This window comes from Eublepharis macularius, chromosome 5 (genome assembly GCF_028583425.1).
Source record: "Eublepharis macularius isolate TG4126 chromosome 5, MPM_Emac_v1.0, whole genome shotgun sequence".
Taxonomy (NCBI): Eukaryota; Metazoa; Chordata; class Lepidosauria; order Squamata; family Eublepharidae; genus Eublepharis; species Eublepharis macularius.
The window spans coordinates 24,221,371-24,235,331 of NC_072794.1; positions in this window are offsets into that span (position 1 = coordinate 24,221,371).

Genomic DNA, 13,961 nt, shown 5'->3' on the forward strand with positions numbered 1-13,961 from the left:
GGGATATAGCAATGACAGCTACACTGAGATATAACAAAACAAAATAAATGTTTATTTTTCAAGAAGCGTATTGGTTTCATAAAAGTTCTTAGTTCTTAGTTCTTAAAGTTACTTCCTATAAACTCATTCACACAGATCCCTTCTAAGGCTTCACACACAGTTAGCCTCCTTCACTAGACTCAATATTTCTCTCACAGAAAACTCCTCAGGCAGCACACAGCTAGCCTCTCTTTCTCTTATTCACAGAAATATGAAACCTGCTCAGGCAGCACACAGCTGGCCTCTCTTTCCCTGACTGAGTGTCCTTTCACAAACATGCTCAGTTCAGGTTCCACACAGGTTATATTTCTCTCATAAAACACTTCAACATATTCAGGCAGCACACAGCCAGCCTGCTTTCTTCTGACTCAAAACTTTCTCTCTCTCTGTCAGTCTAAACTGCATTCACTCCGCCCACACTCTCAGTCATCAACCAATCACATCACTCATTCTTCCCTCTCTCACCCCCACTCTTCACCTAGCTCAAACCAAGCATTTAAAGACACATGCACACATTTACTTGGAATCATTACAAAGTGATTTGAAAAGATAAATTGACTATAAATTAATAGTCATATCCTATCTGGCTTAAATGCAGCAGAGTTCTAGTAGAAAGGAGAGGGATAATAGAGTATTATTTCGATGAATGAAACTCTTGATTCCTAATTCAGAAATTATGTGTTTCTTCAGGAGAAATGAGATACTCCTCAAATTGGGGTTAAGGCAGGACAGCTGGATTTCTGTATGGGAGAGAAGAGAGCCTTTTTACGTGTGGAAATAAAAGGTAAAGCACACAGGAAGTATTCTAAGCTATCACCTGCAATCCTCAATGTGACAGCTAGGGTGTCATGGTATACTCCGTGTTTCCTGGCTCCTGCTTGCACATACCAAAGCTGGAAAGTACATGCACAGTCTCCATTGCAGAGTCTGTGCCTATCAAGAAGATTGTGGATAGGTGATCTCCCCTCACACGTCGTTTGAACACCAAAATTGTAACAACTCCAAAAGGATCAAGTCCAACTTGAACCTGGCCTTCTACAACGTCTTAGCAATATAATAATTAAATCCTAGAGAGCAATTAACTGAAACTGGAAGTTGTAAGCAACTCTTTACACTTATCAGGTGTACAATCATAGGCCGGGTGCCTAACTGGCACGTTAAGATTTGCCTAATTGGCAAGGAGGTGTTATGTCAAAGTACCCAGTGGCTGAGAGTCAATGCAACATGATTAAAATAAACAATGCAAAGAACGACTTGCTTTTTGTGCTAAATAACTTGTATAAAAACCACTGCACTTCATTTCTCTGCTCTTTGGCAGCTGGTTGACTAACTCTTTAGTGACTCACCCAAAGACCCAGATCTCTCTTATTCCCTTGACTGTTCTAATGCATCACTAGCACCCCAGTGATGCCTCCCTCCACACAGTAAATATAGAGGGCTTTGTTTAAAGCAGGTGATTAAATGCAAAGATTTTATTAGGTTTACTTTTAAGAAAGGAACTATTTACTTATTTAAATATTTATACCCTGCTTTTTCTCCCCAAAGGGGGCCCAACGTAAGTTATAACCTCCTTTTTCCTGCCTCCATTTTATCCAAACACCATGTGAAGTAGGTTAGGCTGAGAAAGAGTGACAGGCCTACGGTTGCTAGGTCCTTTAACCCTCCCAAAGAGAGGAGGAGGAGGAGGATCTGGCACTCACCTTCCTTTTACTTTTTGCACGTGTGCCGGCTGGTGATGGGGAAGCCCCCTCCAGTACCGCAGGAATGGGTCAGGTTCATTAACATAATTAGTTATGTTTTAACTATTAAGTTTAATTTAATAGTAGCAACCAATGGGAGGATTTGGGGTGGAGACATGGAGAGCCATAATGTCATCTACACTGCTATGTCACTTGCAGGGAAAACTGGGAAGTGATGTAGGATAACTCTAGGAATCACTGGTAAAACTATGGTTTCCCTCAGAAGTGATGGAGCTGCACAGATGACGTTGCCATTTTTAATCTCCTGCCTTGGCTCTGTAATGAGGACTGCAGTTGGGAGGCCTCCAGCTATAGCAGGAGACCTGCAAAACAACAAAGGGAACCCCCTGGCTACACGAACAACTCAAAAACGTGATAACCAGGGTCACGAAGAATCAACACATACAATGTTGGTATAAATTATTATATTATATCAAAAAGTGCAAAAGTGCAAAAGTGCAAATACATATCCAACAAAGTTTAAAGTGCATATATATACAAGAAGAGGTAGTCTATCGGATGAACAATAAATATATTCCTATGTATAATTAATATTCTGGTGGTTGGAGAGTGCAAAAGGATGGAAACATTCCGCCTATGCGTGGAAACTGTCCATATGTCCACATGTACGATCTCACATGTGGGAGCACCATGAAGAGATTTTTTCTTTATCAGTTGGGGCCTGCATACTTTATGGACTGCCTGTCCCTGCATGTGCCCATGAGGCAGCTTCATTCTTCCCAGCAGGATTCACTCAGGCCTGAGGCTTTTCAGTAGCCCACCCATGCCTTTGAAACAGCCTCCTGGAAGAGGTCATGAGGCTCCTGCTCTCCTGGCTTTCTGGCCAGGCTGCAAAACAGAGCTGTACAGGAGGTCTTTGGGGGCAGCCTACGCTTGCACAGAAGGAGAGTATCCGTGGGTGGGTGGCATAAGATGTTTCTGATGTTTGTTTTATAAAATTGTTTTTTAAAATATTATTGCCTGACTTGGATCCTGAGTTTCTCAAGGGGAAAATGGGCGTATAAATATTAAAATAAATAAAATATACACCAGCATTGTCAGGAGTGTTACTACAACACTACTAGATTTGGCATAGCACTAGAAGAAAGAGGTTCCATCATACCTGATTCAAAGCATGCCAAGAACAGTGTATCTAAACTAGATAACTGAATAGGAAGCAAAGGGATAGGGGCAGGCAATTTTTGCTAAGGAGTGCAGGTTGAAAGCAGGATTGCTGTTTGGGATCCTGTCTAAACAAGTGAGGCTGGTTTTCATATTGAGATGTGGTTGACTGATGGTGACACTGGGACAAAAAGACAAGGTTCCCCATGGGAAGTGATGCCTCTCCCAAATTCTAAACAAGTTATGCCTGTCTCTGGATACATGGGCCTCAAATACTCGTTGTGACAGCATGTCAGAAATTTCATTTTATACACTGCAAGATATTACCATAAGAGCCTCATTACTTGTTTATAGGGCTGTGCAAAATAAAACACCCGAGTGGAAAATGTACACAGAAAGTGCTGTTTCAGATCATTACCTTGATAATCTGGAACAGTAACACAAATTGGCGTTGCTTGCAATAACAACACCCCCTAGTAAATAGCTGGTCCTGCTGCTTAATTTGGAATCCCTAACATATCCCAGCCACCTACCACCAAGTACTCAAAATGAGGCCTCTGCCAAATGAGACAGCTGGAAATTAAGATGGTATCTCAAAGGATAAATGCAGTTCCAGCTCCTTGGGCATCAAGTTTAACTAGATGCTGTACCAAGAACCCAACTAGATGTAGATGAGTCAGGACCATCCATCCATCTTGTCCAGCCAGGTCTCAGTGACACATGCCAGAGCAAGCCCTGTCCTTTAGATGTACAGTATAACCTTAAACAGACTTGCTCTCTTCTAAGCTCATTGACTTGAATGGACTTAGAGGGTACAGTTATCCCTAGGACTACACTGTAAATTCTGGATGGTAGCTGACCTTGCATGGTATTCAGTTACAGCTCTGCAAGGGTTAATGGCATGCTGATATGATAGCTATGGTTTTGTGGGCTAAGACTACAACTGGACAGGGCCTTGCCTATAGAAGTCTCTTTCCTTACTCCTGGCATATCCATCACATATCTCTCTTTAGCACTAAGAGAATTATGGCACTCCTCCCAGTCATCCTCAAAACAACATAATACAGAGAGAGAGAGAGAGAGAGAGAGAGACAGAGAGAGACAGACAGACAGACAGAGAGAGAGAGAGAGAGAGAGAGGTCTTTTTCAGATGTTTGCTTTTGGCTCTCCAACTATGTCTAACGGGAGCATGCACCACCTGTGACCCTCCCCATATACACGGTCACCCTTTTGTGTGTATAGGGCCCCGCTGGGCTTTCCAACTTTCATCTTTGGACCAGCCATGTACTTTTCCATCTTGGCATTTGAAAAATTTGAAAAAAGAAAACAGAAAAAAGCTAAAGAAGACACGTTATTTTGAGTCTTTAAAGACTTTTCCTGCTGCATTGCTGTCACACCCTCAGGTCCTCTTGCAGAGGACTCTTGTTTCTATGTATTATGAATAAGATTGCTGAAAAATGTTGAAAAATGATATGATATGTAATATGATGTAATTATGTATTATTGTTAAAATCACTTGAAAAGGTTTATAAACTGTTGCACTATAGTATTGTAGAATTTTCCTTCCCGATGGTCTTTTGACCACCTTTATTTAGTGACTGTAATCAGGAACAGCCTTATCTTTTGGCATTTGGAATGAATGCATCTGATGAAGAGAGCTGTGGCTCTTGAAAGCTTATGCTACAATAAAGTTGGTTAGTCTTAAAGGTGCTACTGGACTCTTTGCTATTTTGCTACTGCAGACTAACACAGCTAACTCCTCTGGATCTTCTTCAGAAAGAGTTTCATAATTATCTCTTTCAAGGCCATTGGAATTACACCCTCCTTCAGTGAGGCATTTGTTACTTCCTAGACATCCTTGAGATCCAACAATTAAGGGATTGGGAGGGGGGACCACAGACTCCACTACTATTGTAGGAAATATTGAGGAACCATAGACTCCACAATTGCTGCTGTAAGTATGATCCTACTAAGTTGATCATATGTTGTTCAATATGTTAGAGCGGAACTACACGATACGAAATACACGAGTAAAACGAGTGCATAAATCACATCTGATCATACCTGCCCATTTCTGCCCCATGATGAACACGTGTGCTGCACCCCTAGTGGTCGAATTGCTGGTGCTCTGTTTCAGCATTTTTTCAGCTGTATTGGATTTCTGCTGGTTTTTAAATCTTTGCAAATTTGCATTGGATATACCTATTGCATGTTTATTGAAATGTCTTTGTTACTGACTGTACTGACTCACATTGTGTAATCTGACTTGAGTCTTAGTGAAAAAGGCAAAATATATATAATGTAAATAAAAAATGAAGAAATAAAACTGGCCCAGCTTAACATAAGCAGCCACAAAGAGCAAAGTTTAAGCCTAGCATCCACTTCATCAGATTTCATCAACTTTTAATAGGCCATAAATCTGGTTTTCCTTGGAACGTATCTCTCCCATCCCCCATTGCCTTTCTCATAAAGCTGATTCTGAAACACATTTTGTTAGTCTATAAGGTGCCATTGAACTCCTGTTTTGATGGACCACACAGAAATAAACGAAGCAAAGTCTTTTGTGACATGTAAATAAGGTGTGGAAAAGTTTCATTACAGGGTATAAATCTGCTGTTGAAGGTCCTATGAAAGAATTGCAAACAAACATGGGACATGTCTGTCTTTAATCAGGATCAAATCTATCCTTGGGGTCCATCTTCTTCTACCTAAGGTTCCTATCTTTTCAACCAAGGTTGTCAGTTTTTCATTTGCACCTTTATCTGCTTAATGTACAAATACGAGTAGATGATAGTGTCTCTTCCCATGGTCTGAAGAATTTTAAGAGCTATTTTCATCATATCACTTAGCGGTCAAAGATATAAGGACATGTCTGGCCATTGGTCAACTGGCAACTTTGCTCCTTTTCTTTTTAATTCTTTTAAAAAAATTACATAAAGCAGAGAGTTACATATAACAAATGAACAAACACAAGAAAGGAAATTATAATTATTAAAAGAAGATATAGGGTTGGATACCTTCCTTAAGCTCTGACCTGGATAGCCCAGGTGAGTCTGATCTCATCAGATCTCAGAAGCTAAACAGGGATGGCCTTGGTTAGTAATTAGATGGGAGACCTCCAATGAAGACCAGGGCTGCAGATGCAGGAGATGGCAAACCACCTCTGTTAGCCTCTTACCATGATAACCCCACCAGGGGTCACCATGTCAGCTATGACCGGAGGGCACTCTCTACCACCACCACCTTCCTTAAGGTTATTTTTCCAAAACATTACAAAGAAATTTCAAAAAATTCATCCACAAATAAACTTACTGCCTAACAACTATTTGTAATATGTTAATTTAGTCACATATGCTGTCTTCCAAACTGTCTATAATCATCTTGAAGTTGTGGGGATTTCGGTATGTTTCCCAAAAAACCCCATTATATACAATTGTGCAGTAATTAACAGATTTAACACAATTTCTAAATTGATTTTTGTACCATATCTTTGAGGTAAACTACTACATGGTTCAAAGGAATATCCTATCCAATCATTTCAGGTATTAATTTCAATATTAAGGTCCAGAATCTCTGGCTCTCTGTACATGTGAAAATGATCTTGCTTTAAGATCAAGAGACGGCCAACAAGTATCAACTGGAATCTTAAATATAAGATTATCTCTATCTCTATCTCTATCTAAGATTTCAGGGAATGCATTGTGAGAATGCCCCTACTTCCATTTAAGTAGAGACATACCAATTGACCATTTTTCTGTTTCTCTTCTCTAGACAGAGGACTGATAGGCTGTTTCTCCCTTACCTCCTTTGCAACCTGCATTGCAAATGTGCATGGTAGCCTTGTTGGAATCTGCAGTGAATTCCCAAGCTTGCTTAGGCAGCTCTGGATATATTTATTCCTAATTGAAGCCACACAAATATTTGAGAAGAAGATGTAGCAGCTGATTGTGAGACAATGAGGAAGGGAGGCAGTCCTTCTGCTGAGAAAACACCCCTTTTGGGTGGAGTTGTCTGTGTGAACTTTGTCGGGATGTGGAAATGAACCCTTTGATCACTTACCCAAATTTGCACTTATGCCAAACTGAAAGACAGCAGAATCCCTTGAGTTGAGACGGAAAGGGTGAACAACAGACTCCCTCAAGCTTCATTCATAGGGGTACCTGTTACATTGAAAACAACAAACAGTTTTGCTGTGGCATCAGCAAAACCAATAACGCTAAATTAATTGTCTGTCAAGAAAGGATGATCCCCAAACGGGTTCTATGGCCTATATGATCCCCATGAAGTGGAGGCAGACCTGCCAAATGTGGTGCTGGTTTTAGTCCTGCACCTTTAAGATCAACTTCCATACTCTAATATTAGCAGTTGATAACTTTAAACTTTCTGTCAAAACATCTCCACCGCTGATCCTTGTATATCACACCAAAGACATAGAACATCTTCTGGCTATTTCTTTTCCCGAATGCTTGACAATCTGAGGAAGAGAAAAATTTAGTAGCTGTCTTGCTTACAGAGCTGACCTTTGACCTCCACCACAGGAATGCCAGCAATTCTGAAATAAGGACCACAGACAGCCACATGACTAGCTGTACTGTCCCAAGGGGATTCTGGAACTGTTCATTTTCAGATAGCAGCTCCCTCCTCAGGCTACAACACACGAAAGTCTTGTCCATTGCCTTTAATATCAGCTTTACCTGTAGGGACTGTGGGAGGTGATGGATTTTACACCACGCCAACAAACATTCTCAGTGACTTCGGTCTTCAAGTCATACTGCTCTTAAAATCAGAGTAACGAGGATAGGTTGAGAAGTTGACAACCTTACTTGCAAATTCATTTTCTGTTATTTATATTTGATTCGTGGAAGAAACATGTATGCCATTAAAGGTATTTGAATTGAATAGTGGAAGAAACCATAAAACTATGTCGTGGCTGTTTAAATCACAAAGAGAACTCTGAATTTTCAGAGCAAACTAAATACACAAACTATACGTGTCAATGGCCTGTGTTTTACCAATATATTACAGAACAGGAACAAAAGAGATGTCTTACATGATCTGACCAATGGTACAGCTAGTCCAGCATCCTCTTTCACACACTGCCAGCCAAATACCACAGAGGGACCACAAACAGGGTATACGGACCCAGGCCTTCCTCGATGTTACCTCCTGGCCTCCAGACCTGGAGTCTAGGGTTACGAGTCCCCCACTGGGGCGGGGGATCCCCCACTCCCACCCTCCTCCCCACCACCACTTACCTGGCTGGCAGGGGAAGAAAGTGGGGTAATGCTCTATCACACTATGTAGCGGGTTGATTTAGGCCCATTTGGGGCAAAATCAGGCTTGTTTGAAGCCTAAATTGGCCATGCTGTGAAGCACGGATCCTTTCCAGAGCCCTGCCAGTGATGCTCCTGTGCTATGCAGCAGGATGAAAGACATCGACAAAGGTGAGGACCTGGTTTCCCACTTCCTGCCCAGAGGGTGAGGGGACCTGGCAATCCTACTGGATCCAGTATCTCATGTAAGGTCTGGCCAGCACAACTTTTAACACGAGTACTCTGCTTTTGCCATCTTCCACACAGGGACAGAATTTTGTGTTTTCCTTGTTGCTGGTGTAGCTGCTTATTAACTGCAGCAGCAATGGGGCTTCCACATGGCAGGTTGCCCTGCAGTTTCCCTTCCCCAGCCCCCCTCTCCTGAGCCACCAGGGATTTTGAATTTTTTTTAAAAAATCAGAACTAGACTATTGTTATATTGATATACTATTGCATTGATAGGTGTAGCAGATTCTCTGAGTTCCCAGTTTTCATTTTTTAAAAACTAAGTCTCTAGCCCTTTTCCTTTAGGAGATTTGCCTTTTCCCCTTATCTCTCTGCAAGGAAAGGGGCTAGATATTTACTTTAAAAAAAGAATGCTGGATATTCAGAGAAACTGCTACACCCATTGGTAAAATGGTGTATCAGTATGATATACTACTACTGATATTAAAAAAGGGGGACACAAGAGCCCTTTCTCCCGCACACATGGCGTCACTCCCTGAAGTGACGTCATCATGCACACTGCGTGATGTCATTTCCAGGAGTGACGTCACGCATGCAGGAGAAAGGGCCCTCTCTGCGTGGGACAAAACATAAACTTGGCCCTTGGAGGGAAAAAGTTTCCCCACCCCTGATCTTTTCTTTAAGCAGAACCAGAACTGAGACCCGAGACACCGTATTCAAGAGCTCCCTTCCAGACTGAATGTGTCATCATCAATAATCTCTTTGTGTATAGCTTTCCAACCTGCATCCACCAGACTATAACATCATCTAGCTCCCTTTACCCAGTCTGCTAACCAAAATGTCATGGAGGTCTTGGCCTGCTGAAATCAGAGTATGTTATTTCCACTGCTTCCTCCCAATCCACTAGATTATTAACCTGACCAAAATTTCATTTGGCAAGATTTGTTCTTGACAAACACATGCTGGCATCTCCAGACACTGCAGTTTCAGTGTGCTTAAATGATCTCTCGCTTCATCGTCTACTCTAATTTTTTTCTCTGGTACCAAAGTCAGGCCAGTCTGTAATGTCCTAAATAGACATGGGCATGATCTGAATTACGATTTCAAAAAAACTCCGATTTTGGCGTTTGCGCCATCGTGACTCAGCTAATCGGTTCCGTTCACGGCAACCGATCCAGCAGTCGGGGGTTTGCTTGTTCGGGACTTGATCGGATATATCGGTTTCTGTTCGGAATTGCAGACACTCTTGCGCCAGTAATTTATTCCTGGGGCAACGGTGCCAGGGGAATGAGCTGTGTTTGCTCTACTTCTGTTGTCCTCGAAACATGAATGGAAGCCCAGCTTTCCTTGATTAGCAGGCTTCCTTCCAACCACAGAGCAGCAACCCAGGGGAGGGGGAAGGGGGTGTTCTGAAGCCATGGGCACAAAGGAAAGGCAAAAGGCAGCGTGGGAGGCTGGGAGGCTGCCCGCGCCATTCGTCTTTCCCCAGGACAAGGGGCGCATGGGCAAGCCAGCCGCCCCTTGTCCTGGGGAAAGGCAAAAGGCAGTGCGGGAGGATGGGAGGCTGCCCGCTCAATTCGTCTTTCCCCAGGACAAGGGGCGTGTGGGCAAGCCAGCTGCCCCTTGTCCTGGGGAAAGGCAAAAGGCAGTGCGGGAGCCTGGGAGGCCTCCTGCGCTGTTCGTCTTTCCCCAGGACAAGGGGCGCGTGGGCAAGCCAGACACCCCTTGTCTTCTGGGGCAGGTGAATGGCATAGGCAGCCGCCGAGCCACTCACACTGCTGCCAGCTCCGCAGTGCACCGGGACAGCCGGCTTGCTGCGTGGGCAGGGGGTGACCCAGGAGCGCACGCGCACAAGAGCCTGACTACGGTTGCCCTGGGCACTGGCATCCGTAGATCCGGCCCTGGGAATATCCCCTCCCTGAGGGGAGGCGGCTCGTTGCCGGGTTAAAAACTCCCCCCCTACTCTAAGTGTGTGTGTGTGTGTGAATGTCCCCTCCCTCCCTGAAGGGAGGCAGCTCATCGCCGCCTCCCCCTGCCCACCAGGCCTGGTGGATGCTGCCACCAACCACTGTTCTTATATTGCTGCAAACAGTAGGGTGCCCTCCCACTTTGGCCTTCCCGATTCTGGATCAGAAATGGGACTTGATCAGTTAGAATCAGTGGCCTGGGTTCAGCAGCGGCCCGGATCCACGAACGGCTTAATCGGTATTTTTTTTGGATCGTGCCCATTTCTAGTCCTAAACCCTCTTTTGGGAGGGGGAGGGTGGAGTGGTGCCAGATCATGGCAGTCGCATAATCATGGGGCTCTTGAAACCTTCCTTCCTCCAACTAAAATAACAAAGCCTCCTGGAAGCAAATTAAAAATTCAAAGATAGGAAAATCAACTACATCAAAGGCTAAGCCAAACCCAAAGAAACCCGGCTCTGTGGAAGCCTTTTTAGCAGCAAGAGAGTCAGACTCAGGAGCGACTCAGCCTGCACAAAACAGCTGGGGGGGGAAGAATGGCAGACAGAGAGAAGCCCGCCCAAAACGATGAAGCTCCCACAACAAACAAAGATATTAGTGGCTTTAAAGAAGACCTGCAACATTTCTTTACAAAAAATTATTACAGACCTTCTTCTGAGTCCCATTCAGCTTCAAATTAAAGTCTTGACAGACAGCCTAAAAGAAGCAACCCAGGCTGCAGAGACAGCATTTGAACTGGCTGTGACTGTGCAGGAAGAAGTCAGAATCCTCCAAATGAACAAGGCAACGACAGAGGAAAGGATTGCAGGACTGGGCCTTAAAGTAAGACAAAATAATCTTAAAACGAGGGGGGTCCCTGAATATGCAGAAGAAAAGTTTGACTTAGCCGTGTTCCTGGCAAAATGGTGGGCAGAAATTTTGCAATTAGAGGAGGGAGTTGCCCCTGCCATTGTGAAAGCCTTTCCCCTAGGCCCTATGTCCATAGCCCGTCCTAACTGCCCATGTGACATTCTAATTCAATTCCTATATCAAAGAACCAAAGAAAAAAATCTTAAGAGAAGGAAGACTTAAAGAAGCATTGAATTATGAACAGAAAAAAGTTTTAGTGCTCATTGATCTACTACCAAAAGCACTAGAAAAGTGAAGAATTCTGAAACCAATTAGTGCTCGGTTAATAAAAGCTGGCATTAAATTCAAGTGGAGCCCTTCCTCAAGCATCCTATTTTTCCATGAATGGATTATGCACCAGGTAAATGATTTTCCTTCAGGAAAAAAACTCTTATCCTCATTGAACTTCCAACTAACGGCAGAACAGGAAGAAAATCTGGAAGACTGGCAAACAAGACAACCCAGAAAGAAGAAGAGCAATGAAGAAGCAGATTAATATTAAGAACTTCGATCTTGTTCATCCTCAGTATTTTATAAATAATAGAATGTTATATCTCTCTGTCAATAACAAAAACATCCTTTTGTTTTAGGAACGCTTTAATAGAACTAGAACTAGAGATCCTTGGTCATTGGAACATAATTCTTGGGCCGTTTCCACACAGCTTACCTTGTTGTGGAAAATAGCGAAATCTCGTGCGAAATCACACGAGAAGAGGCTGTTATCGCGTCTTCTTGTGCAATAACAGCATCTTCTCGCGTGATAACAGCGTCTTCTCGCGAGATTTCGCTATTTTCCACAACAAGGTAAGCTTTGTGGAAAAGGCCTTGGTCATTAGAACATACTTCTGGAGGCCTCAAAAGAGACCTAAGATGAGGAGGGAGGGGAAGGAAGTAAAAACAAACGTTTAAACCACTAATTCCCCCCACTACATATTGTGGTGCCAGGCCACAATATAAACTCCCTGCGCCTGAAAGTATTTTAGGGCCCTGTGGTACCTGACCCCAAAATAGGGGTTATAAATTAACACATTGGAAGATATAGTTATATAGTTGTATAGTTGCTCAAATTCTAACTATTTTAAAGTTTAAAAGTTAAGGTTAATAAATAAGAGAAACCTTTTTTAATTTTAGTTTAATAGTGAGAGAAAATTGAAATCTCAGTTAAGCCATCAGAAGTCACATTATATTAATTCTTGGTGATACTATTCTAAACTGCAAAACAAAACACTGGGACATAATTCTTGTTATACAGAAACCTTTAGTGAATGAACTAGAAAGGATTTTTTATTTTAATTTGAAACCAAAAAAGTGAGAGTATCACAGTTTTTAATTTAATTTATTTCCTGTGTGAAGGGGGACACTAATAACAAGTGGTTAACAAACAATGTCAATGTGTTGGAAGGTCATCTCATGGAACTGCAGAGGGCTCCATTGCCCCATTAACCAATGAATTAACCAAAGAACATCCCCATTTTGTTTTTCTTCAGGAAACGCCCAAAAAACCACAGTCAAACACCTTTTAAATTCTCATTGGTTTAACTCCTCATTTCAGGCACCAGGTACTTCAAAAGCTGGAGGGGGTGGTGGTTACCATTCTTATTACAAAAAATACCCCTTCCCAAACCACAGATATACAAATAGACCCCAAAGGATGTTTTCTTTTGTAAAAGGTGAGCTAGAGGATTCCTCATTAACACTAGCCTCCATTTATGTCCCAAATGCTGACCAAATTAACTTTATCAGAAATACCCTGGAAACACTGACTGCCTTTAAACAAGGGGAAATTCTTGTTGGCTGTGATCTAAGTTATGTTCTTGACTTAAATCTGGATAAAACTCACAAGAGAGTCCTCTGCCAAAAAAGTCTGATGTGCATAAAAGAAATATTAATTGTATATGGACTTGAAGATGCAGTTCCACTGTTTGCTGCCCTCATGTGGGCTGACAAAACACTGTTCCTCTTTCCCAGTGGCACCTGCCCTTTAGATTCCTCCCCCTCCTTCCAAAACCAGGTGGAGGCTTAAATTGGCCAGGAGATTTAAAAAAGGGAAACCCGCTGCCAGTTTTTCTCCAATTTAACTGGAAAGGAATGTGTCAGGAGAGATGCAGAAGGTGGGTGGAGCGGTTAACCCCTTCCTGACCAAATGCTCTTCTGATGTTTCATCAGCTTTCCTCCCAGGGCCCTTTGCTTCTTTCTCATTAGTTTCTCTACTCTCTAAAGCCCACATGAATTAGTGAGAACATTGACAGAAAACTGGAAGGACATTATAATTATTTTATTTATTTATATTTCAATTTATATACCGCCCATCCTCAGGGGTTCTTGGCAGTGAACACTTAAAATTGATAAAAACAAGAACTAAAATCAATATACAAACAATAAAACAAATTAACAAAGTGCAGTAGTGGGGAGAACCCTCCCCCACCTAAAAGGTGGGAGGCCGACATGGCACCGCCCCCTTCAATCACCGAATGCCTGACAGAACAGCTCTGTCTTACAGGCCCGGCGAAACAATAATATGTCCCGCTGGGCCCGAGTTTCCATTGACAGAGCGTTCCATCAGGCTGGGGCCAGGACTGAAAAGGCCCTGGCCCTGGTTGAAGCGAGGCGGGCTTCCTTAGGGCTGGGGACCACAAGTAAATATTTATTCGCTGATCGAAGTGATCTCCGGGAAACATACAGGGACAGGCGGTCCCGAAGATATGCTGGT